The sequence below is a fragment of the Dromiciops gliroides genome, chromosome 1 (genome assembly GCF_019393635.1).
Source record: "Dromiciops gliroides isolate mDroGli1 chromosome 1, mDroGli1.pri, whole genome shotgun sequence".
Lineage (NCBI taxonomy): Eukaryota > Metazoa > Chordata > Mammalia > Microbiotheria > Microbiotheriidae > Dromiciops > Dromiciops gliroides.
In genome coordinates, this window is record NC_057861.1 from 90,920,943 (window position 1) to 90,946,636 (window position 25,694).

The window sequence follows — 25,694 nt, forward strand, 5'->3', positions numbered from 1 at the left end:
TTTCACTAATATTTACCAATACAAATTAAAGATTATCTGAAACTTTAAAACTTTGAGTTAAATGGTTGAATATCTATCATCACACCATAATAAAGGAAAAAGAGAAACTGAATTTTTTCTCTCTTACTACTGAATCAAAGTGTTACATTTTCTTCTAATATCCTTTGTTCTGTAGTCCTTTATAGCTCTAAAATAATTTAATAAGTATTTCTTTTTTTTTCTTTTTTTTTTTTTGGTTTCTATTTTTTTTTTTTTAGTGAGGCAATTGGGATTAAGTGACTTGCCCAGGGTCACACAGCTAGTAAGTGTTAAGTGTCTGAGGCCTGATTTGAACTCAGGTACTCCTGACTCCAGGACTGGTGCTCTATCCACTGTACCACCTAGCTGCCCCTTAATAAGTATTTCTTATATGACTATGGTCCTTAACACATTGGGAAAGAATTGCAGACATTAACTAATTGGATCATCAAAACAACCCTTTGATGTAGAAAGCTTAGGTGTTTTATCCCACTTAGCTAGTGAAAAGATTAAAAAAAGAAACAATCTAGAATAAGTCACATTTTAGGGTCAAGACTTAAAAATAGGTATCTACTATAAAGGGTTTTCAATTGCACCAATCCACCTAGGTGCAAGAACTCACATTAGGGCCTTCTGAGAAAATTTTTTTCTATACATTTGTGATTCTAGGGACTTTTACTCAACATAAACACACATATATACACACAAATGTGTATATATAATATTCATATATATGTATATATACATATATGCATATGTATATATATGCATGTGCATGTATGTGTATATATATCACACATATTGGATATCATAACCTGATTCATCAGAATACATTTTGTTTAATGGGGGCAGGGGTTGGGTGTCAGGCAAAAACATTAGGTGTTATGTCCATATATAAATGTCTTCTGATGAATCAGGTTATGATATCAATTAATAAATAGAGTAAGGGTTCTTAAAAGTTTCCCCCTACCCTCTATGGACTCCTTTTTCAATTTGGTAAATGCTATGGATCTCTTTTTAGAAAAGAGATTTTAAATTAATAATATAAAATAAATAGGATAGAAATCAAGTTATATTGAAAAAAAATTTATGGCCAGAGATGGTGATGTACTATAATCTTTATATAATAAAACACCTACAGGGTAAGCTGAAGCTGATAGATCATTTGAGTTTAGGATTTCTGAGCTTAGTAGGGATCAAACACATCAAATGTCCTTAATTAGCCCAGGATCGATTTGGTGAGATCCTAAGAACATAAAGTCACTAGACTGCAGAGAGTAGAACTGGCCTGTATCAAAAACAGATTAAGTCAATGTTTGAGCCCCCAATCCATAGTGGGATAGATAAGGCTACTCCTGGCCACTGAACATCTACTATCCTGGGTAAAACAGAGACCTAGTTTAAAATATATATATATATTCACAGAACCCAGTTTAATAACCCCTGAACTAAAATGGCACAGAATTGTGTAATCTAAATATCTGGAGGAATCATAGGGACTCAGTTAAAGAAAGCAGGGATCAATAAACTATAGTTCGTGGGTCAACATTATCTTGCAGGACACACAAAACCAGACAGGGCCTCTAGTTTTCTGACCCCTTATCTAGTTCACCCTCTGACCTAATATTAGGAATCATCATTGCAAAATCTTTAATTAGTTCTCAAGATTCTACAGGAATATTCTCAGTGATAGTTAACTTCCTATGACAGGTAACAGTTCTATAGAACTGACAACTTTACTTATTAGAAAATTCATTCTTTCTTTATATAGTGCTAAAATCTATTCCCCATGTAACTTACATGTATTATTTCCAATTCTGTCTTCTGGTGTTACACTCAACAGGGCCAATGTCTTCAAATCAATTATTATTCACACACATATTCACATATGCATATACATAAATATGTATCCATATACATATGAATAGATCTAGATCTAGATATATCAATCAACCTCTGACTCCCATGTCAAATTCTTATGTTCCTTATTTACAACTAGCTCTGTGAAAGGACGTCACTTCTTTTCTTAGTTTCTTTGTCTTTTCTCCTACTCCTCACCACTACCACCACCAGCAACAATAACAGTAACAACAGTTTACAATTCTCAGCTTTTTGTTTAAAAAGGGCCTATTATTGGGGGAAGCTAGGTGGTGCAGTGGTTTAAGCGCTAGCCCTGGATTCAGGAGTACCTGAGTTCAAGTCCGGCCTCAGACACTTGACACTTGCTAGCTGTGTGACCCTGGGCAAGTCACTTAACCCCCATAGCCCTGCAAAAAAAGAAAAAAAAAAGGGGGCCTATTATTATAGAACAGGGCTTGTGTCATGGGGGGGAATGGTGAGGATCCTTAGGTATTCCTCTGCAAAGAATTATACTTTCCCACAAAATGATTCTAGAGAAAGTGACTGAGTGGGAAGACAAAGACTTCCCCCCCTGGGGAGGAGGTGAATTAGAAACATTCTCTCCCCAGAACAGAAGGAAGGCAAAAGCTTTTTCTTTTTTATTTTGTTTTTGTTTTTGTTTTTGTGAGGCAATGAAGGTTAAATGACTTGCCCAGGGTCACACGGCTAGTAAGTGTCAAGTGTCTGAAGTTAGATTTGAACTCAGGTCCTCCTGAATCCAGGGTTGGTGCTTTATCCAGTGCACCACCTAGCTGCCCCAGCAAAAGCTTTTATAAAGGATAGATGCGAAGACCATCTGAAAATGGAAAGTTCTTTTTTGGGATGAGGAAATCTTAGATCCTTATCATATTCCTGAGAGTCAGGGGGAATGTTTTTGGAATAATGGTCCTGAGCTCTGGGGTAATCTCGGTCTCCTAGCTCTGGTCACGTAGTAGCCATAGCTAAGTGACTTTCCTGCTAACGAATTTTATTGCCCCTTCTTAGGTGTATCTGTCCTGATATCTAGTTGGTCAATCTAAACTTTAATAATCCTTTGATTCCTCCATATATGTGTCCTGTTATCTGGTCATCTTTGTTTTTGCTTCTCACAGGAGAAACTTCTTCTGAGTTATCCTAAGCCCCATGTCAGCTTTTTAAACATTTTTCCACTAGTGACCCCTTTTTGCCCAAGAAAGTTTTAGGCGACCCCAGTTACATAGGTATATAAAATATGTATACATAAGCTTTTACTGTTGCCAATTTTTGCAACTCCTACATTTGTTTATATGACCTCCATATGGGGTTTTGACCCACAGTTTAAGAGAGTAGGCTTTAAACCATATTGGGTAGTTGGCACAGTAGTTAGAGGACTAATCTTGGAATTAGGAAGACCAGAGCTCAATTCCAGCCTCAGACACTTAATAACTTTGTGATTACTAAGTCTCTCCCTGAACAAGTCTCTTCCTCAGCCTCAGTTACTTATTGTGGTAAAATAATGTAATTATTATTATACACTGTTCCGTCAAGGAAACATTTTGTTTCTTGAGGAACAACAGGGGGGACTGTAACGATTGGAATAACGCCACCTGCTGGATACTTACTGTAGAAGAGTTCTGCCCATGAAGGGAAGGTCTTTGAGGGCAAGACCAGGAGTCAGGAAGTGACGCGAGTGAGTGGGAGGAGGAAGGAAGAGACTGGCGCGGACTCTGGGGCTCTTTCCTGAGGATGCTGGCGGAGAAGGGAGCTAGAAATGTGCTCTCCCTTTAATAGATAGGAATCTAGGCCTTTTTCTCTCTCTTTACCAAATTCTTATTATCCTTAATAAATGCTTAAAAGTCTAACTCTTGCTAAAGCTTGTAATTGATTGGCGACCACTCATTAGATATTTTAGACAGTTTAGCTAGAATTTTAGCCCTTAACAACACACTATAGCACCTACCTCCCAAGGTGGTTGTAAGAATCAAAAGAGATATTTGTAAAGTACTTCACACAATACTAAGTGTCATATAAATGTTTATTATTTTTATTTCAAGCTTTGAGTGCTCTTTCTTTTGGTGTCAGTTATAACATTATTGCATATTGAAAGTTTCCAACTTGATGTACCACAGGAATCTTAACATCTATATGTCTATAGCAAAATTTCTTATCTTTCCCCATCCTTGTTTTGAATACCTCCATATCTTTTGAGTGCATCATCATCTTTCCTGATTAGCAGGTTCACAGTCTCAGAGTTGCTCTCAATATTCACTCTATATCACTCCCCTCCCCCATTGAGTTATCAAATATTACTGATTCTACCTCCACAAATCTCACAAATCCATTTCCTCTTCTCTGCTCAATAGGCCAACAACCTAACTCACCTCTCATCTGGACTATGGCAATAACCTCCTAATTGGTCTCCATTCTTCAAATCTCTTTAATATGTCATCTACACGGTAGCCAAATTGCTATTCCTAAAACACAGGTCTGACAGAATCCTGGCCTGCTTCCAGCTTGCAAGGGCGTCTTGTTGCATGGAAGAGTGTAAACTAATGTGTTTGACATGTAAAGTCTTTCCCTTTTTATTTTATTCTAGCCTACCTTTCCAGGCTTATTACACATTATGCCTATTTGTATATTCTACATAATAACAAAGCTGGTTTACTTAGTTTTCTCCATTCAAGACATTTTATCCTCGATTTCTATGCCTTTGCACCAGCCACTCCCTAGGACTAAAATGCCCTCTGTGCTTTCCTCTTCTTCAAAGAATCCCTTACTTGGGTGAAATGTTATTTCCTACAGTATGTCTCTTTTAATCTTCCCAGTTTCTAGCAGCCCCTGTCTTCATAACTTTGCAGCATACACAAATTTATATGTATATGTATATATACATACATATATATGCATAAACTCCTTGAGAGCAGGAACTATTTTGTTTTCCTTGGTATCCATGGTGCCTAGATAGAAACTTCAGTAGTCAGCACATAATCAATGCTTTTCCAATAAATAAACTAATCACAGTCCATTCTTTAATAATATTTTAAGTCTCCGTGACCAAAAGAATTCATAAGGACTTATCATATACCTAGTTCTGAAATAGCCCTGAATAATAATAGAAAAACGGATTAAAATCCCAGTCACGGAATTTGTGGGTTCAAGGATTAATACATAGCTATAGATACATATGTACATGGCCATGTATGTACACATACATACATACATATACAAACATAAATGGTACTAGAAAGTAGGCATATCTATCTATAAATATATAGATAGATAGATAGATAGAGTTATAGATATCTCCCATAGATATCTCCAAAGCCATGCTACACAAGTATTCCCAACCACTCTAAGAGGTAGTTATGCAGCCATGAGTTCCATATTTCTATAGTTTTGATTGAAAGTTTTTCCTTCTATCAAACCTAAAGTTACCTTTTCGTTCTCCTACTTCTTCTTCCTCTAAGATGGAAATGTATATATAAAATGTTGTAATGATAGAATCAAGAGATTTATTAATTGATTAGAAGTAAAACAAGACTCATTGTTTTCTGCCCTATAGTCTTGCAAGTACTGAAACAGCTATTATTGCCTTCAGGCCCAAAGAGTTTTCTCCATGCCACAAGGAGGCAGCAGAAGAAGAATTGAACAGAACAAAACAAAACAAAACAAATCTATGCAAATGTCAGAATAAAACAATGAAAATAACACTTCTAAGATTGTTAATAGTTAATCATGATCTTATTTTTGAATATACTGAAGTTTTCTTTTTATAAATATACAGAATGTGAAAATTTACTTAAAGCTTTAAACATGGGGGGTGGGGGGGCAGAACCAAGATGGTGGAAGAAAGGCTGTGACTCCCAGATCTGGAAAACTTGTCCACATACCTCCAAAAATAATGTGAAAAAGACATTGTTGGAGCAGCATAACCCATATAAGACCAGAGTGAGACTCTTTTCCAGCCCAAAATGACTTAATTAGATAACTAGGATCACCTGCTGTTCAGGCTGAGAGAGGAGCACTGCACTGGAGAAGGACCAGCCTTGAATAGGCAGTGCCTCTAACCAAAGCCTCAGAATCTTCAGATACTTCTTCTTAGGCTCAGCTCATGGACAGCTAAGCAGTTAGGGGGGAATAGCTGCAATCTATTCCTGGAACTGGGGCAGGGAGCCCACATTCTGAACCAGCAAGCAAAGCTGAAGGAGAGCCACCCAGTGTGGGTGGGGCACAGGCAGGTAAAGCTTCTGACCATAGAGAATCAGATTTTAATCAGACTTCTGCTTCTGGGTAAAAGAAAAAGTGGGCCGCATTTACTTACAGGCCAGGCAGGCTGAGAAAAAGCCCAATCACACCCCTGGGCCATGCTGTAGCTCTGAACATGTGGTCATGGATGTAATGCTATACTTTAAGAAGGAGTTAAATCCAAGAAATAGGGGATCAAGATGAGTAAGGAGAAAAAAAACAACAGAACATTAAAAGCTGTTTTGGGGTCAAGGTAGACTAGAATACACCCTCAAAAGAAGATAATAAAGTTAAAGCTCCTATATGCAAAGCAGTGTCAGGTCATGGAGGCACTTAAAATGGATTTTGAAGAGAAAGTAGGAGAGATAGAAGGAAGATTTAGAGAGGTGGAGGAAAGAATGGAAAGAGAAATGAGAGTGATTCAGAAAGTCATGAGAAAAAGTAAACAGCTTGAAAAGCCAAATGGAAAATGAGGTACAAAACCAAATAAATATAAAACAAATAGAGGGAAATATGAATATCTGCTTGGAAAAACAGCTTACCTAGAAAATAGATTCAGGAGAGATAATTGAAAAGCATTCGACTACCTGAAAACCATGACCAAAATAAGAGCTTAGACACCATCTTCTAAGAGATTGTCAGGGAAAAATTGCCCTGATATTCTAGAAGCAGAAGGTAAAATAGAAATTGAAAGAATCTACCTATCACCTCCTGAAAGAGATCCCAGAAAGAAAACTCCCAGAAATTTCATAGCCAAACTCCAGAGATCCCCAGGTCAAGGAGAAAATATTGCAAGCAGCTAGAAAGAAGGAATTAAAATACTGTGGAGCCACAGTCAGGTTAACACAAGATCTAGCAGGTTCTACATTAAAGGATTCGATGGCTTATAATATGGTAGTTGGGAAAGCAAAGGAACTGGGATTACAACCAAAAATCACCTACCCAGCAAAACTGAATATAACCTTTCAGGGAAAAAAATGGACTTCAATAAAAGATAAGACTTTCAGGCATTCTTGATGAAAAATATGTGAAACTGAATAGAAAATTTGACTTTCAAATACAAGACCCTACAGAAGTATAAAATGGTCAACAGGAAAAAGAAATCATGAGAGAAATTAAAAGGATAAATGCTTACATTCTTACATGAGAAGATAATGCTTCCAACTTATAAGAACTTTCTCTGTATTAGCTCAACTGAAAGAAATATACTTAGAGGGCACAGGTGTGAATTGAATATGAAGGGATGATATATGTAAAGACTTTATTCTTGTTTTTTGTAGGAAGTTTTTTCATAGGGCAGACAGGGTTGGGTGGCTTATGCCTAGGGATGGATTTGGGCTCAGGGCCTCCTGGGTCCAGGGCTGGTGCTTTTTACACTACATCACCTAGCTGGCCCATGATGACATCTTCAAAATAAAGTTAAGGGGTAAGAAGAATGCACTGGAAGAAAGGGAAAGGAAGAGGTGGAAAGGTGGAAAGTAACTAAAAAAAAGAAATAAGACAAAGCTTATGGAATGAAGGGAAAAATGAGGAGTGGAGGAGTGAATGAGCCTTACTTTCATCAGAATTGGCTCAAACAGGGAATAACATAAACACTCAAGTGGGTCTCATAATATGTTTTCCCCTGGGGGAAAGTGGGAGGGAAAAGGAAAAGGGAGTAAGAGATGAAGTAAGAGAAGGCAGATTAGGGGAAGGGGCAGTAAAAAGCAAAATACTTTTTAGGAGAGATAGGGTGAAAGAAGATAAAGAAATAGAGTAAATATCAAAGGGAGGGAATAGGATGAAGGGTAATACAGTTAGCATCAATAACTGTGAAAGAAATGAGGAGCAGGATTCTATCAGAAGGATGTATGAAAAATACAAGCCATCAACAGAGAATGAATTGATGGTATTTGAATACAGATTGAAGTATAATTTTTTTCCTTCCTTCCTTCCTTCCTTCCTTCCTTCCTTCCTTCCTTCCTTCCTTCCTTCCTTCCTTCCTTCCTTCCTTCCTTCCTTCCTTCCTTCTTTCCTCCCTTCCTTTCTGCCTTCCCACATTCCTTCCTTCTTTCCTCCCTTCCTTTCTGCCTTCCCGCATTCCTTCCTACATTCCTTCCTGCCTTTCCTCCCTCTATCCTCATTCTCCTAGGTGGCATCCAAGCTGTTAAGACAACAGCTGGAAATGGCAGCCCTTCAAGTCCAGGCCAAGGTATTGGATGACACTTGAATATTTCCATGTAATCTATTCATATGCCTTCCCCATATCACGTTCCTTAAGAACGTGAGCTTTTGCCACTCAAGCAATGATACAGCCTGACCTTCCTCTTCTTCTCTTCTTGGTATAGTGAGTTATACAAAAGACTGGCCCATTACCAAGGTTCTCCTGGTTGCATTTCCACCTTATTCTTCAGAGTCCTACTACTCTGTAGTCTCTTCCTCTCCCATAGATGTGCCCCCTTTTCTAATCCCTACAGGGTTTTATTCGTAATACACTTTCAACTAAGGTTTCAACTTACAAGGAAGCTGTTAAATGATACCTAAGTTGATAAGTAATGTGTTAATTTATAACAAAGATGTTAAATGTTAAAGAAGAATGTGTTAGCTGAAGACTAAGGCTTCAGGTGAAGATTTAACAAATTATAGGAATATTTGCATTTCAAAAGATGATCCTTGCAGACCACCAACAATGAGGATATAAAGGCTGAATGGCAGAATATTGCGTTGATATTCCTGGGCAGAAGACCAGGTTTGACATGGGCGAAATACCTTAATATCTCCACTGAGTCTGCCTATTTCTAAAAACTTTCTGAGAATGATCAATTCCTGCTCCACAGCTGGTCTAATTGCCTAATCAGAGATCTGTAGTAGTGAAAGTGTTTCCAAATAGTGCAGAGAATTTCTTTACATCCAGGGCTGGTCATGAGCACAGCTGAAGTGAGGATATGATTAGTGGATGTGGATATGGGTCTGAGTGTGGGTGTGGATGTGGATACAAATATGGATATAGATATGGATGTAGATTTGTAACTATATAGATGTTTCTGTGTGTATGTGTGCATATATATAATATATATTCAAATATGTGTTTATATATATTTATAAGTATATATTTGTGTGTGTATCTATATATGTCTATATCTATCGATCTATATCTCTATATATATCATTCTATATACACTTCTCTTTATCCGTTTTTTTTCCTCTGGATGCAGATAGCATCTTCCTTCAAATGACCTTTGTAGTTAATTTGGGTATTAATAGAGTCAAAATGACTTATTTTATCAATAATTTTCTTAAAACAATATTGCTGGGGCAGCTAGGTGGCACAGTGGATAGAGCACTGGCTCTGGAGTCAGGAGTACCTGAGTTCAAATCCAGCCTCAGACACTTAACACGTACTAGCTGTGTGACCCTGGGCAAGTCACTTAACCCCAATTGCCTCACTAAACAAAAAAAAAAAAACCAAACAATATTGCTGTTACTGTATACAATGTTTTGGGGTTGGGTTTTTTGTTTGGTTTTTTGTTTTGGTTTGGTTTGATTTTTTTGGTTCTGCTCATGTTGCTCTTCATTGTTTTGTGCAAGTCTATTCATGTTTTTTTTTTCTTTTTTTTTTTTCTTTCTGCAGGGTAATCAGGGTTAAGTGACTTGCCCTGGGTCATATAGCTAGTAAGTGTTAAGTGTATGAGGCTGGATTTGAACTCAGGTCTTCCTGAATACAGGGCTGGTGCTTTATCCACTGAATCACCTAGCTGCTGCCCCCTATCCATGTTTTCCTAAGATCATCAAGCTCATCTTTATATATATATATATACACATACACACATATATATATACACACATATATATATACATATATATATATACACACACACATACATATACATATACATGTATGTATGTATATGTGTATATATGCACATATATATATTTTACAGTAGTATTAAGTCACCATCATATATCACAACTTATTCAGTCATTCACCAATTGCCAGACTTGACTACAATTTCCAGTTCTTTGACATGACAAAGAGAGCTGCTATAAATACGTTCAAACATATATGTTCTTTTCCTGTTTTCTCTAGTCATCTTTGGAAATAGACCTAGTAGTATTCCCAGGTTGAATGATATAGACAAGGAGGTGTAGCCAAGATAGCAGAGGAAAGGCAGTCACTCACCTGAGCTTTACCCATTACCCCTCCAAATACTTTCAAGTAATGCCATAGGACAATTCCTGGAGCAGCAGAACCCACAAAAGGACAACTTATAAGGTCAGAAGGAAAGGGCTATCACTCCCAGATAAGAGTAGAGTGCAGGACAGTGCAGGCCCTGCCACCCTCATAACAGCCAGCAAAGTCCCAGACCAAGGAAACCAAGAGCAGGCCTTGGGAGTCACTGGTTCATCAACAGCTACTGCTTCTGGACCTCTTAATCCATAGATGGTAATGGGGACAAACAACTGGACTGAAGGAGATTATAGAGGTTTCTTTGCTAGCATTGAGGCAGGACTCTGGTGTTTTGTCCATACTTGGATCCAGATCCCAGTCCTGGGTGGCAGTCCCAGGGCAAAGGGGGAGTACTACCACACTAGAGCTTTTGGCCAAAGTGCAGCAGGGACTCTACTCACAGTTCCAGGGCAGAAAAGCAAGTTTGTGGTTACTCACAGACAAGAGTACAGGTCAGAAAAACAGTAAACATGCCATTTCTTTGATCATATCACCTTGGAAGAACTGAAAACTTATAAATCCCAAGATGTATCTCTGAAAACAGCTACACAAAACTCCTGAAGCTTGAAAAAGTGCATTCTCCACCCTGGAAGCAGAACTCTACTTTAACAAAGAGTTAAAAGTTAAGAAATTAGCCTGGGAAATGAGGAAATAACCAAAAAATTCTGGCCATAGAAAGTTACTTTGGTGACAAGGAAGACCAAAACATACTCTTAGAAAAAGATAAAATAAGTCAAAGTTCCTATATCCAAAGCCTGCGAGAAAAAAAAAAAAATGAATTGGTCTCAGGTTATGAAAGGACACAAAGGGGATTTTGAAAATCAAGTAAGAGAGGTAGAGGAAAAATGGGAAGAGAAAATGAGAGTGAGGCAAGAAAATTATGAAAAAAGTCAATAGCTTGGTAAAGGAAACACAAAAATATAAATACTTAAGAAAACAACGTCTTAAAAAACAGAGTAGGCCTACCAGTAAAAGAGATACAAAAAGCCACTGAGGAAAAGAATGCCTTGAAAAGTCAAATTAGCCAAATGTTGAAGGAAGTATAAGAGCTCACCAAATAAAATAACTCCTTAAAAATTAGAATTGAGCAAGTAGAAGCTAATTACCTTATGAAAAATCAAGAAACAATACAACAAAATGAAAAGAATGAAAAAAAATAGAAGGAAATGTGAAATATCTCATTGAAAACAACTGACCTGGAAAATAGATCAAAGAGTGATAATTTGAAATTATTGGACTGCCTGAAAGCCATGATAAAAAAAAAAAAAAAAGAGCCTAGATCTCATCATCCAAGAAACTGTCAAGGAAAAATGCCATGATATTCTAGAACCAGAGTGTTAAATGGAAATTGAAAGATTCCATGAATCACGTCCTGAAAGAGATCCCAAAATGAAAACTCCAAGGAATATTATAGCCAAATTCCAGATCTCGCAGGTCAAGGAGAAAATATTGCAAGCAGCCAGAAAGCAATAACTCAAGTATTGTGGAGCCACAGTAATGATATCACATGATTTAGCAGCTTCTCCATTAAAGTATTGGAGGGCTTGGAATATGATATTCCAGAGACAAAGAAACTGGGATTACACCCAAGAGTCATCTACCTAGCAAAACTGAGTATAATCCTTCAGAGGGAAAAATAAACATTCAGTGAAAGAGAGGACTTTCAGTTATTCTTGATGAAAAGACTTGAGCTGAATAGAAATTTTGACTTTCAAGTATAAGACTCAAGAAAAGCATAAAAAGGTAAACAAGAAATTAAATAACAAGGGATTTTAAAAGTTTTAAACTGTTTACATTCCGACCGGGGTAGATGATACTTGTAAATCATAAGAACTTTCTCATTATTAGGGTAGTTGCCTGGAACATATATAGACAGAAGAAACAGGTTTGGCATCAATATGAAGGGATGATATTCAAGAACAATAAAATTAAGGGGTAAGAGAAGAATGCACTGAGTGAAAGGGAGAGGTGGAAAGGGATAAAATATATCACATAAAGGAAGTAAAAATAAAGCTTATATAGTTAAAGGGAAGATGGGGGAGGTTCTGTGGAGTGAGTGAACCTTACTCTCACCAGAATTGTCTCAAAGAGGGAATGACATACACAATCAATTGGGTATAGAAATCTATCTTACTTTTTAACAGAAGGAGGGGAAGGGAATGGGGTGGTGATAGAAGGGAGGGCAGATTGGGGGAGGGGATAGTCTGAAGCATCCAAAAAAGAATAAAAAAAGGAAAAGGACCTATATATGCAAAAATATGTATAGTGGCTCTTTTCTTTTGGCAAAGAATTTGAACTTTATGGGATGTTCAACAGTTGGGGAATGACAACAAATTTTGGTATATGATTATGACGGAATACTATTGTGCTATAAGAAATGATGAGCAGGATGCTCTCAGAAAAACCTGGAAGGTCTTACATGAGCGGATGCAAAGTGAAATGTAATGTATACAAAGTAACAACAATATTGTAAGATGATCACCTGTGAATGACTTAGCTATTCTCAGCCATACAATAATGCATAACAACTCTAAAGGACTTAAGATAAAAAATGCTATCCATCTCCAGATAAAGACCTAAAAGTGTCTGAATACAAAGTGAAACATAATTTATTTGGCTTTATCTTTTTAGTTTGTTTTCTTTCACATGACAAATATGGAAATATTTTGCATGACTGTACATGTATAATTTATATTGAATTACTTACCTTCTCAAAGGTGGGGGGTGGAGAGGGAGGAAGGAAGAGAATTTGGAATAAAAATTTTAGAAAGGGTTGTTAAATTTTTTTGTATGTAATTGGGGAAAAACAAAAGCCTAAATAAATAATTCAAAAATGATATAGACAGTTTAATAACCCTTGGGCATAATTCCAGATTGCTATCCAAAATGGTTGGATCAGTTCACATTTCCATCAATAATGAATTGGTGGGGGCAGCTGGATGGTGAAATGGATACAGCACTGGCCCAGGATTCAAGAGTTCAAATCTGGCTTCAGACACTTGACACTTACTAGCTGTGTGACCCTGGGCAAGTCACTTAACCCCCATTGCCCCACAAAAAACAAAATTAAAAAAAATAATTAATTAGTGTCCCAATTTTTCTATGTTGTCTTCAACATTTGTCATTTCTCCCTTAAATTATTTTAGACAATTTGTTAGGTGTAAAATGATATCTCAAGGTTGTTTTAATTTGTATTTTCTAATCAATAATGATTTAGAACATTTTTATATGACTATAAATTATTTTGATTTCTTCATTGGAAAATTGCCTATTCATATCCTTTGGACATTGATCAATTGGGAAATGATTCATATTCTCATAAATTTTTAAAAAGTTCTTTATATACTGGAGATATGAGACCTTTATCTGGGAAACTGTCTATAACATCCTTCCCCTACCCCCAACACACACCCAATTTACTGCTTTTGTTCTGATCTTGGCTACATTTGTTTTATTTATACAAAACCTTTTAAATTTAATGTGATCAAAATTATCCATTTTGCACTTCACTCTGCTCTCTATCTCTTATTCAAAATGAAGAAATAATGTGAGGTTAAGGTAACCAAAAGTTGTGAGAAGAATAAAAGGAAATCAAAAATCCCCATAACAATACACACTTTGTATACATTTATATCTGTTTATCTTTTGTACTAGCCTTCCTCACTCACACCATTAAAACATAAATGTCCAGAAGTCAACAACTATTTTTTTTCCTTTGAAATCCAAGGTCTTTTGCAGCTCTGGCACATAAGTAGGCACTTAATAAATTTTTAGTAATTGAATGATCAATCAAATTCAAAGACACCAAAGCTAAGAATTATCTACCACCTGGTTTTGTTTTCAGTCAAATCTTTGAGTTAAGGCTTAGAGAATTCATTTTAAAATATTGGAATTAATAATATTGGTGTGGGGGTGTGTATATTTTTTGAGGCACTAATGTTCTTTAGTAAATTATGATAAAATTGTGTGATTAGAGTATTGGATAAATACCAGATCAATTTTAATACCAGGTTACAGGGAGGACATTTAGATAGTGAAAAAGATTATGAGAAAAGCAATTAGTCAAAAATGGGAACAAGATCTATGAATCATTTATTTACTCATTCTTTCATTCATTCATATGCATTCAAGTGACATACAAATTGTTCAGGGATTCATTTATAGGAACTGTTGTCAATCAAAAGTAACATGCAGAAATCTTTAAAAAACTTATTTTTAAATGCTCAGAGCATATACTCATGTATTAGAAAACAAAACAAAACAAAGAAACAAACAAGCAAACAAACAAAAACAAAAACAAAACTAGTGTGCCCCAGGCAGTAGATTCATCCACCTTATATAAGGCTTAGGTATAGGCAAGATGGATACAATGAAATTTTATAGAGCACATTAAGGGAAGGTAAAAATTTACACATAAAAGAACAGCTAGCAAATGGAGAAAAATTATATAAACTAAAATAATAAACTGGATGGCAAACACTGAAGTTAAAAGAATTTCCAGACTTACTATTAATACTGAATCTCATCTTATTTAAATAAGTTAATAAAAATGAGCCAGAAATTCCCCTACCACTAACTAATAATAATCTGAACTAAAGTTTGTTATCTCAGCTAAATTTTGCATACTCTTGCCAGTGATTTGACTCACTGTCTCAAACAAATAATATCAGAGGAACACAAACCAGAAAAAATTTCTCTGCAGCACATATTTATGGAATACTTAATTTTGTAAGAAACATTTTCTTTGGCCCTGTGAGGAATACACATGTAAAACACAATTGCTGCACAGAAGACTAACATTCTTGCAACACATGGAAGAAGCAATGTGACAAATCACTAGGTGAGTAATTGTATAATATGCACAATGAGAATAGAAGGTAGTTATATAAGACACTTGATTTGGTGTTAGAGTAACCAGCTGAGTTTTCACAAAAAAAGAGCCCTAGAGGAGAAGTCAAGTATATTCTACTGTAATGTGAAGATGGGATGGAGTGAATGATTGATCAGTTGATTTTCTCCTAAATCAGTTGGCATCATAGAAGATGAAACAGTTAACAGAGATCACCAGGTATTAAGGTCTTAAAGGAAGTACAGAGAAGCATCTCCATTCTTTGACCTCTTATGGGGTATGAAGTCCTTAGATAAAAAAATGAAGGAATTAATGAAATCATTGGACAATTAAGGATTAGTTATGCCCTGGTAACCCTTTCAAAGTCAAGACACACTACTTAAATGTCAGTTAAGTAAGGAAAAAGTTCTTAATGTGAACCTAAGAAACAGAAAAGAAGCCAGCCTTTGAGAAAGAATTATTTCTGCCTGGTGAAAGAGGAGGGTAGGGATATTGATTGGCTATGACATATATTAGCAGATCCATATGATCAGTAAAAACACCTAAGAGAAAGCTAGCCCAGCAGTCAAAGCAGTAGAAAACTCTGAGTAGTTTGGCATCTGTGACTATAAGGAATACAGTGTGATAAAATAATGGGATTTGGCAGATGCCCAGGGCCCCTCCCCCCTGAAGATTAATTTGGAATTGATTGAATTGGGTAAGACTGAGAGACTGACTCTGAACCTACTTAAGGTTGATTAAATAGAGACCACACTGGGCTGGCCCTGAGTTGGGTGTTGTTCTCAGAGGCTGTGGACTACATCAACAGGAGACCACTCTCAACCAATCAGCTTGAAGGACCTCCCCTTCCAGGGATGGAGAGAGGAAGTAGAAAGGTAAGGCTGACTCCCTAGATCAGCCTTTTATCATGTTGGGTCTGAAAGAAGTAGATAGGCTTTTTTTTTTTTTTTTTTTTTTTTTTTTTTTTTTGCGGTGTGGTACTCCATGTGTTGTCTTTACTCTTTAATAAAAACTTAAAAGCCTAAACTCTTGCTGAATTTATCAGTAAATCTTAGCTAGTTTCCCCACAAAACTGGGCAGGGGGGCAGGTAAGGACACACATTAGATTTTAAACATTACAACAGTAATTTTCTTGACCAGCTAAAAGAAAAAAGCCAGGCAGAAGCTGAGTCATTTTCTCAGAGTAAGAAAAGTAGTGAAAGCCCAAAGTTCCTTTTCCCTTATCTAACTGCCCAGTTTTCACTCCCCTTACTAATAAGAATCAGTACCCATCCCCATGTTCAGTCTCCTTGTTCTCTTTTCCCATTGCTTTGTAATGGAAGACCCAGAGAAGAATGCTATAAAAACCTATCAGACTTAAATATTTTGAGGTAGAGGGTATTATACTCCCTCCAGGGCACAAGATAGGATGCCCATCTCCTGGACTCAGAGGACCTGATATGATTCCATCATTTCCCTTACTATCCTTTGTTTTGTATCTCCCCTTAGTAAATCTGGCTTCTTTTAATTTCTTGTTGTGAGCTCCATGTTTCCTTGTGGAAGACTTTGCAATTTCAAACCTTTCTAAATTTGTGTTAATATAATGACTTCACAAGATAGCCAGCCCTCACCATCAAAAGATAATTACCAAGGGGACAGTTAGGTGGTGCAGTAGATAAAACACCAGCCCAAGATTCAGGAGGACCTGAGTTTAAATCCAGCCTCAGACACTTGACACTAGCTGTGTGACCCTGGGAAATTCACTTGACCCTCATTGCCCCGCAAAAAAAGGATAGTTACAGAAAGGGATATGCCTAGGGAGCACAAGTCGGCAAACTGCCTAGCAAAGATACTGAGCCCAGGGGGAAAACGTGAAGACACCATAAAGAAAGAAAAGATATTGGGACCCTATAGTGCCAGATGTACTAATTGTCCAAGGCTTGCACATTCCTTATTTGTGCGCCTCTTTGCTAGGCTACTCCATGTGTATGTCCACCGTCTCCACTGATGCCATGTAGTTGTGGGAGAGTATATGACTAGTCTATGGGGGGGGGGTTATTACTATTGCAGTAAATGTCTACTTTGAGATAATTATGTCTACTGGCTAACAACTAATTACAAATGCACTAGCAGGGGCTCATGAGCTATATAGTTTTAGCATGTGATAAAATAATGGAATTTGGCAGACCCCCAGGGATCCCACCTGAATGATCTAGTATTCTTTGAGAAATCAACTAAATACCTACTTGAGATGATTAGATATAGGCCACACCTGGTCTGCTGAGTGAAGTATACTACTGATGTCACCAGGGAGACCACTCTCGGCCATCCAGCTTGAAGGACCTCCCTTTTGGCGGAGGGAGAAGAAAAAGTAGAAAAGGAGAACACTGAGGTTGAGAGCTCTCTTTCCTGTTGGTGAGCTTCTGAGAGCAGACTGGAGAAGGGCTGAACAGCTGACTCCCATAGAAACTACGGACCCCAGGTGGAGAGTTAATAGAAACGAGGCCAGCTCTTCAAATTAGCTGAGCTGGAAGAAAGTTTGGGGATTGAGTCAGTCTTTCCTAGAGTCAGGGAGCTTATCCATTTTTCTCTTCCCCTATTCCCTTGTCCCTGGCTTTATTAATTTTGCCTTTGTTGTATATTTTATTACCATTAATAAAACCTGATTTGTTTGTGGAAAAGAGGCTGTTAATCTCCTTTCTTATTAGTCTGGGAGAAATGACTTAAAAAGGCAGGTTGGAAGAGAGGAAACTTTGGACCTAGAGATCCCTCATTATTTTCTGAACCACAATATTATGGCGAGCCATCTAATTAACTCTTCCATAATAAATCTGGCCCCTACAAGCAGTACAAATCTAAAGACTACCTTCAATTTGGCTTTAGTATTTAGTAAGACCCAAACTGCCAATGCAAGTTAGAGGCATAGCCAGTGGATAATCCTGGACTTGAAGGTGGGAAGACCTGTATTCAAATCACACATCCAATACTCATTAGCTATGTGATCTAGGCAAACAATAGAACCTTTCTATGCCTCAGTAAGCTGGCATTTATTAAGATCATACAATGTGCCATGCACTATACTTACTTCTAGGGAAGCAAAGACAGACAAAACAACAGCCCTTGATGTCAAACAGCTCACAGTTTAATAGGGAAGACAATTCACAAACAATTGTGTATAAAGAAGATTATCTATACAAAGTAACCTGTGAAATGAGGAGGTTGGACTCTGTATGTTAAGCTATGTTCTTCTCATCCTCTTAGAATACTAACTGACTTGCCCAAGGTTAGACAAGTAGGTAGCCTCATAAAGAGAACCATCTTAATAAATTTAACATTCCACCCACAGGTCTAATGTAGCCAGCTCAAAATGCATTGAGCTGGTTTATTAAATTTTTGGTACTAGAATTTATATACCCCATAAGACAAGAAAATGGTACAAATAAGGTCCTGATTTTTTCCTAATTGATTGTATAAACTTAAGAGGGTGATAGAGAAAATAGTAAATATGCAGATTAAGCTTAAAAGTGTATCACATGTACATCTCCCCTTAGAAAACTGGTTGTTAAACATTTATTATCACCTCACTACCTTCACCTGAATCAATTGACTAGCATTTTAAAGAGCTACTGTGTGAAAAGCCCTGTATTAGTAAGTGAGGAACTTTTTTGTTTATAATTGCACATATTTGGAATCAAAGACCTGGGTAAAATTCAGTTCTCTTAATTAATATTTTATGTTTTGACTTCAAATTGAGTGATATAATGGCATGATTTTGCTGCTTATTTTAGACAAACCTTGGACTAGGTGACCTCTTAACTCTAAGGTTTTATAAATATGATTTGTTGGAGGAAGTTTTATTGATTTCACTTTGACTATGACTGAAATAATTTACATGCATGAAATGATGGCTGGTTTTACCCTTTTTCTCTTTGGATCAGTATAGTGATGGGATGTCTTTTTTCCTTTTAAGTTCTTTTTCTTAGTAGCATGGGTTACATTAAAGAGGTAGTGAGTTTCTTGCCACTGAGGGCATTTAATCAGAAACTGTATGATATCATTAAATGGTAGCTATTTTCAGGAAAATTGCAGGTAGATGTTGTATCTTTTTCTAGTTCTATGATCCTCAGATCTGTGGGTCTTCCCCCGAAAAGATCCAGTTCTCCTGAACCAATAGGACTAGGCAGATAAGGGTGGGGAGAACTCTAGCTCAGTAACTTACAAATAGCAATAATGCTTTGCCAATTGCTCAAAGAATTTATGAAAATGCAAACTCACTAACAATGAATCTTATTGTTTTTGCCTGGAGATTGCTGTGCTGGGCAAAAGAGTTTTCTTCTTAAATCAAATAAAATTTGTTTTCTTCTGAGTGGATTAAACATTTATGAGTTACACTTATTGGAGCCTGCATTGGATTTTCATTTGCTGGGGCAAATAATTTGCTGGTATTTGCCAACTGCATTATGAGTGATACCCTTTTTAAGAGTCTCACCAGATGAAGGGATGCTGGAACATAGAAATGTATTCACTGATTTCAAAAGATGATGAAAGTTTGGAGAGCTCTGCCCCTTAAATCCAACAACTGGATGGGTTTTAATCAAGCAGCTCTGACTTTCTTTTTGATTATTAAAAATCCAATTTCTTTTCTGTTACAGTTTGACTCAGATAGTCTGTCTTTCTCTTCTTTAAAAAAGCTCTACCCCAGTGAAGGCAGGGAGGATATTTCTGCTCTATAGATTCCTATTCTATTTTATTAATATCTTCCACTTCTGAACCTGAGTACATTGAATCAATTCCCACCACCCCATCAAAGAGAACAAATGTCTTCTCAGTCTTCTCATACATACGTCTACAGGTATGTGAGTATATGTTATAAATATGTATATATATATGTATATATGTTACATGTATTTATGCATTCAGATATATAAAATAGGATCAGATTCATGATATATCTAAAATCAATCAATATCTATATTTATATCACTATTTATCATTAGTCTGAGCCATTCTTCTGGATCTAGGCAAACTATATTCTCCTTTAGGGTTCTTGAGCTGACCACTGAGGGGTTAGATGTATCTCTAGTACTATCTCTTTGATCTCCCATATTGGATATATTACCCTGATATTGTTAACTACTATTGACCAGTACCCTAATTCCATTTAGCCAATTTAAATCAATTAGCTTTGAAAAAGAGGTATTTACTAGAAGATAGAGTAGAATGGAAATACAAGCATAGGAGCCCCACACCCTACCAAAGACATTAGGAGTATAATCTCCCCTATAATACTTTGGTCTCTTGGAGAATGGGCTCAAACTCTTGTTTCTCAATAGGACAAAGACTAAGAGAGACTAAGAAAAAAAAGTCTGCATTCACAGTGGCATGTTAGCCTCAGAGGGAAAGGGTACAAGTTCTCTCACTTTATATTTTATTAAATCCAGCTGTGAGGGGAAGTCCTTATTTGGTGGGACAAATTGTTCAGTTTTCAGCTCTTGATTTCTGCCAGTGGGTTCATGGTACTGTGCTCATCCAAGAAAGTTGCAGCTAACAACAGATTACTGTCCCAGCCAAGTTATCTGACTTATGACTTAAGGAAAAAGGGCTACAAGGGAGTTCTGGTTGAGTCAGGGTAAGCAAGCCCAGTATTTTGGATACTCAACAGGAAATATCAAGCTAGCAGCAAGTGGAAAATAATGCATCAATCACACTTTAATAAGGTATAGAGACTACAGAAGCAGAAAACATGTGGATTGTGTGGGGAATGGGGTAGGAGAAGGTGTCGTATACCGTGGGGAAGAGACAAGGGAAGAAGAGGGACCATCAGAAAGCATGTACCTGTAGCAGTTTGAAGAGTGCAGGGGTACTCCTGAACATGAGGGCAGGGTTTTGGGTTTCCATTCTTAGAAGGTTCTAATGGAGGTTGAAAAGTCTGTCTTATCAGTGAGCTCTTGAACTCACAACATTATCACTCCAAAAATCATCCAAATAATGCCATAGGACAATTCCTGGAGCAGCAAAATCCACAGAAGAATGTGATGAGATTATTTTCCAACCAAGAACAGCTTGGAAGGTCAGAAGGAGGGAGCTGCTGTGCTGAGATAGGAGTGGAGTCCAACCCCACGGTCACCCTGACAAAGATCCAGTCCCAGAAAGGCCTTGCCAGAGAAAGAGACCTCTGAATCAGCTGCAGTGCCAGTGTCGTCTGGAACTAGGTTCAAAGTCTGGTGAGAGGACTGAGCCCTTGGCAGGGGGGAGATTACAGGGGTCTCTGCTGGTGCTGAGACTGAACTTGGGCTTTTTACCACTGCTGGGAACCAGGAGGTAGGCTTGAGTAGCAATGGGCCAGGTGGGGAGGGGCACAGGCTCGTTGGAGCTGATAACCACAGCACACAAAGCTGGTTGATTAGCAAGTTGGTCTGGGGTCATCTACAGGCCAGGGAACAGGCCAGGTGAGTAAAGAACCTACTCCTCCTTAAATCATACCACCTGGGACCTCCCGAAGCTTGGGATAGGCAGCCTGGAAACTGTGCCCCATTTTAAGGAGCTAAAAGTCAAGTAAAAGAAAGCCAAGATGAGCAGACATTCAATAAAGAAACAAAGAAAGTTTCTTTAGTGACAAGGAAGATTGAGGTTAACCCTCAGAGGAAGATTCCAACATCAGAGCCCCTATATCTAAAGCTTCCAAGAAAAATATGAATTGGTCTCAGGTCATAGAGCCACTCAAAAAGGACTTTGAAGATAAACTTAGAGAGGTAAAGGAAAAAATGGAAAGAAAAATGAGGGTGATGCAGGAAAGACATGAGAAAAAAGTCAACAGCTTGAAAAGCCAAATGGAAAAGCTCTATGATGAAAACAATTGCCTAAGAACGAGGATTGGACAAATGGAAGCTAGTGACTTTATGAGAAACCAAGACACAATAAAGCAAATACAAATGAATAAAAAATAGAGGGCAATGTGAAATACTTCTTGGAATAAATGGCTGACCTGGAAAATAGATCTAGGAAAGATAATTTGAAAATTATTGGTCTACCTGAAAACCACGATCAAGGAGTTTAGACATCATCTTCCAAGAAATTGTCAGGGGAAATTGACCTGATATTCTATAAGCAGAAGGTAATATACAAATTGAAAGAATCCACTGATCACCTCCTGAAAGAGATCCCAAAAGGAAAATTCCTAGGAATATTATAACTAAATTCCAGAGGGCCCAGGTCAAGGACAGTATATTGCAAGCTGCCAAAAAGAAAGAATTCAAGTACCGTGGAGCCCCAGTCAGGATAGCACAAGATCTAGCAGCTTCTACATTAAAGGAATGGAGGGCATGGAATATGATATTCCAGAGGTCAAAGGAATTGGGATTACAACCAAGAATCACATATCCAGCAAAACTGATGATAATCTTTCAGTGGAAAATATGGGACTTCAATGAAAAAGAAGACTTTCAGGTATTCATGATGAAAAGACCTGAACTGAATGGCAAATTTGACTTTCAAATATAAGACCCTAGAGAACCATGAAAAAATTGGAGTTGGGAGACATGCCTGGGGTTGTGCAGTGTGTGACTGTCATGTATCTGAGGCTGGGTTTTGGCTGGGGTCCCCTTAGATCCAGGGTGGATGCTTTGTCCACTGTGTCACCCTGCTGTCCCATGAGGACATCTGTAGGGTAAAATTGAGGAATGAGGGGGATGCACTGGAGGATGGTGAAGGGCAGAGGTAGCATGGGGTGAAATCCCACAAGAAAGAAACAGGAAAGGGCTTAAGAAGTGGGAGAATAGATGGGGAAGGAGCAGGACAATAAATGAACTTTACACTCTTCAGAATAGGCTCAAAGACCTTAATCTTATTAGAGATGCCTCAAGGTAGGAGTAACACACACATACACACACACACACACACACACAATTGAGTGGATTAATCTATTTAAGATGGGCTGTAAATGAGATTAACACTCATCAGAATTGGTTCAAGGAGGGAATAACATACACACTCTATTGGGTGGAGTAATCTATCTAACCCTGAAGGAAAATAGGAGAGGAAGGAGATAAAGAGAGAGGGGTAAAAGAAGGGAGGGCAGATTGGGGGAGGGGACAGACAGAAGCAAATACCTTTTGAAGAGGGATAGGGTGAAAGAAGATAGATAATAGAGTAAATATTAAGGGGAAAGGAATAGGATGGAGGGAAACAGTTAACAATAATAATCATGAAAAAGAAATAAGGGGGGAAATTGTACAAAAAATATTTATAGCAACTCTTTGTGGTCACTAAGAATTGGTAATCAATGGAATATCCATCAATTGAGGAATGAGTGAAGAAGCTGTGGTATATGATTGTAGTGGAATGGTATTTTGCTATAGGAAATGAAAAACAGGATGATCCCAGAAAACCTGGAAAGACACAAATGAACTGATGTATAGTGAAGTGAGGAGAACTGGGAAGACATTGTGCAAAGTGACAGCAGTATTGTTCTATGAGCAATTATGAATGACTTAACTACTCTCAGGAATACAATGATCCAAGACAATCCCAATGGAGTAATGATGAAGTATACCATCCATTCCCATAGAAAGAACTGATAAAAAGAGCACTTGTGGATTGCACATATATAACCTATATCAGATTGGTTGTTGTCTTGTGGAGGGGGGGAAGGGAGGGAGAGAGAAAAATTTGGATCTCTAAATCTTATGAAAATGAATGTTGAAAACTACCCTTACAAGAAACTGGAAAAAAATAAAATAAATGTTTCTTGCATCAAAAAAAAAAAAAGAGAGAAAAAAGAAAATTTTGTCTTATCCATACATGAGGGTATACTCATTAGCATATGAATGTCATCTCAAAGTTATCCAGACCAACGTAAAATTTCCTTTTTAGCATAATGTTTCTCTGGACTTACTGAGCATATCTGGTGCCTTTTCTGCACCTTGCATTCTGCGGACCATTTATTGGGGCCTAACTGGCTTCTCCTAATTTAGCACATAGTTTCTAGTTGTGACCTAATTAATTTAAGGGTCATTTTGACAAGTGATTTCCATGTTTCCCCTTACACTTGTATTTCCTATTTCTTGTTACTTTACATTGACAATTCACATACTTGCCTACTATACTAATAGGTGGTATGGTCATGGGGATCTTAACCAATACAATTTAAATTCATTTTACAGCACTGTCTCAGTGGAGTTTGTTAGCACAGGATTAAAACCAAAAACAATGGTCCAAATAAGGGAAAAAGGCCAAGGCCAAGTATAGTTCCAGCTCCAGAATCCCTGCCAAAGAAACTCCCATTTTCCATGTCGTTTGCAGACTAAACCAAATAACAGGTCTACATGTTCTCCAAAGTATTTCTAAAGTATTTACACATCATCACTCCTTTCCTGGCAAGAGGTTCCTTGGACTTCTGAACTCTGTAGGCACAGGAGGATAGAGCTTATTGGCCAGTACCTTATTATACTTGTCTTTTGCAAAGCATCATGTTAATTTCAGTTATTATGTGGTATAGTGGATACAAATTCTGATTCAAGTACTTCCTAACTGTGGGATCCTAAGAAATCATTTAATAATTCTTAGACCTAGTTTCTTCATCTGTAAAATGGGAATAATGGTTGTACGTAGTTCACAAGGTTGTGTGGGTCAAATGAAATATACATGTAAATTTTCTGAAAATCTTAATTTGCTTTATAAATGGTAGATCTTTTAAGTATTATTATGGTTATAAAGATGAAAGCTATTATTATATAATGTTTTACATCTTAAAATACCTCCCTTGAATCAACCCAGTAAGTATCTTAGGGGATATATATTGTGATGAAGCATTTACAAAAGTTAACATGTAATAATGTAACTAATATATATTAGTTAAAATTTACCTAACATTTAAAACCGTATAAAGTGCTTGAATCTGAGTTTGTTACTTTCCTAGGTCTGCATCCCACTATATATCAGAAATAGTAATTCAACCCATGTCTTCCTGGCTCCAAAGTCATCTCTCAATCTATCATGCTGCCTCTCTAGAGATAAAGAGACTAATATTTTCTGCTCTCAAGGCATTTACATGGCACTTGATGGGGTGTGAGGTATAACATGTAAACAAATTCATATAAATGATAATTATAGGATAGAATTAATGATAACAAGTAAGAGTATGAGAAAAGGCTTGCCAAAGGTAATGGGAGGCACATGGGATCAAAGCCTTGAGGAAAGCTAAAAGTTCATAAAATCATGAGTCTAGAGCTAGAAGAGACATCACAGGTCCTGGAGCCTGCTGATCTCATTTTCCAACTGAGGAAACCGAGGCCAAGTTTCACTAGGCCAATATGCATCAAATGTAGAATTTTTTGCTCGTATTTACATCTCCAACACCTAACATAGTGCCTTGCAAGTAAGAGATATTTAGAGTCAATGTTGTTTCTTCTTTTTCTCTTAAACCTCATTGTCAAGTGCTTTCTCTTCACATTTGACCCCAATTTCTCCATTCACACAATCACCAACCTACTTCAAGTTTCTTATCATCTCCCTTGGACACTTGCAGTTGAATCATAGTTG

General features: G+C 37.3%; 1 pseudogene; it reads right to left on the reverse strand.

Annotated features, from left to right (window-relative positions):
- LOC122746055 overlaps positions 1-24,082 on the reverse strand; it is a 47,130-nt pseudogene extending 23,048 nt beyond the window's left edge.
- Positions 24,083-25,694: the final 1,612 nt, after the last annotated feature.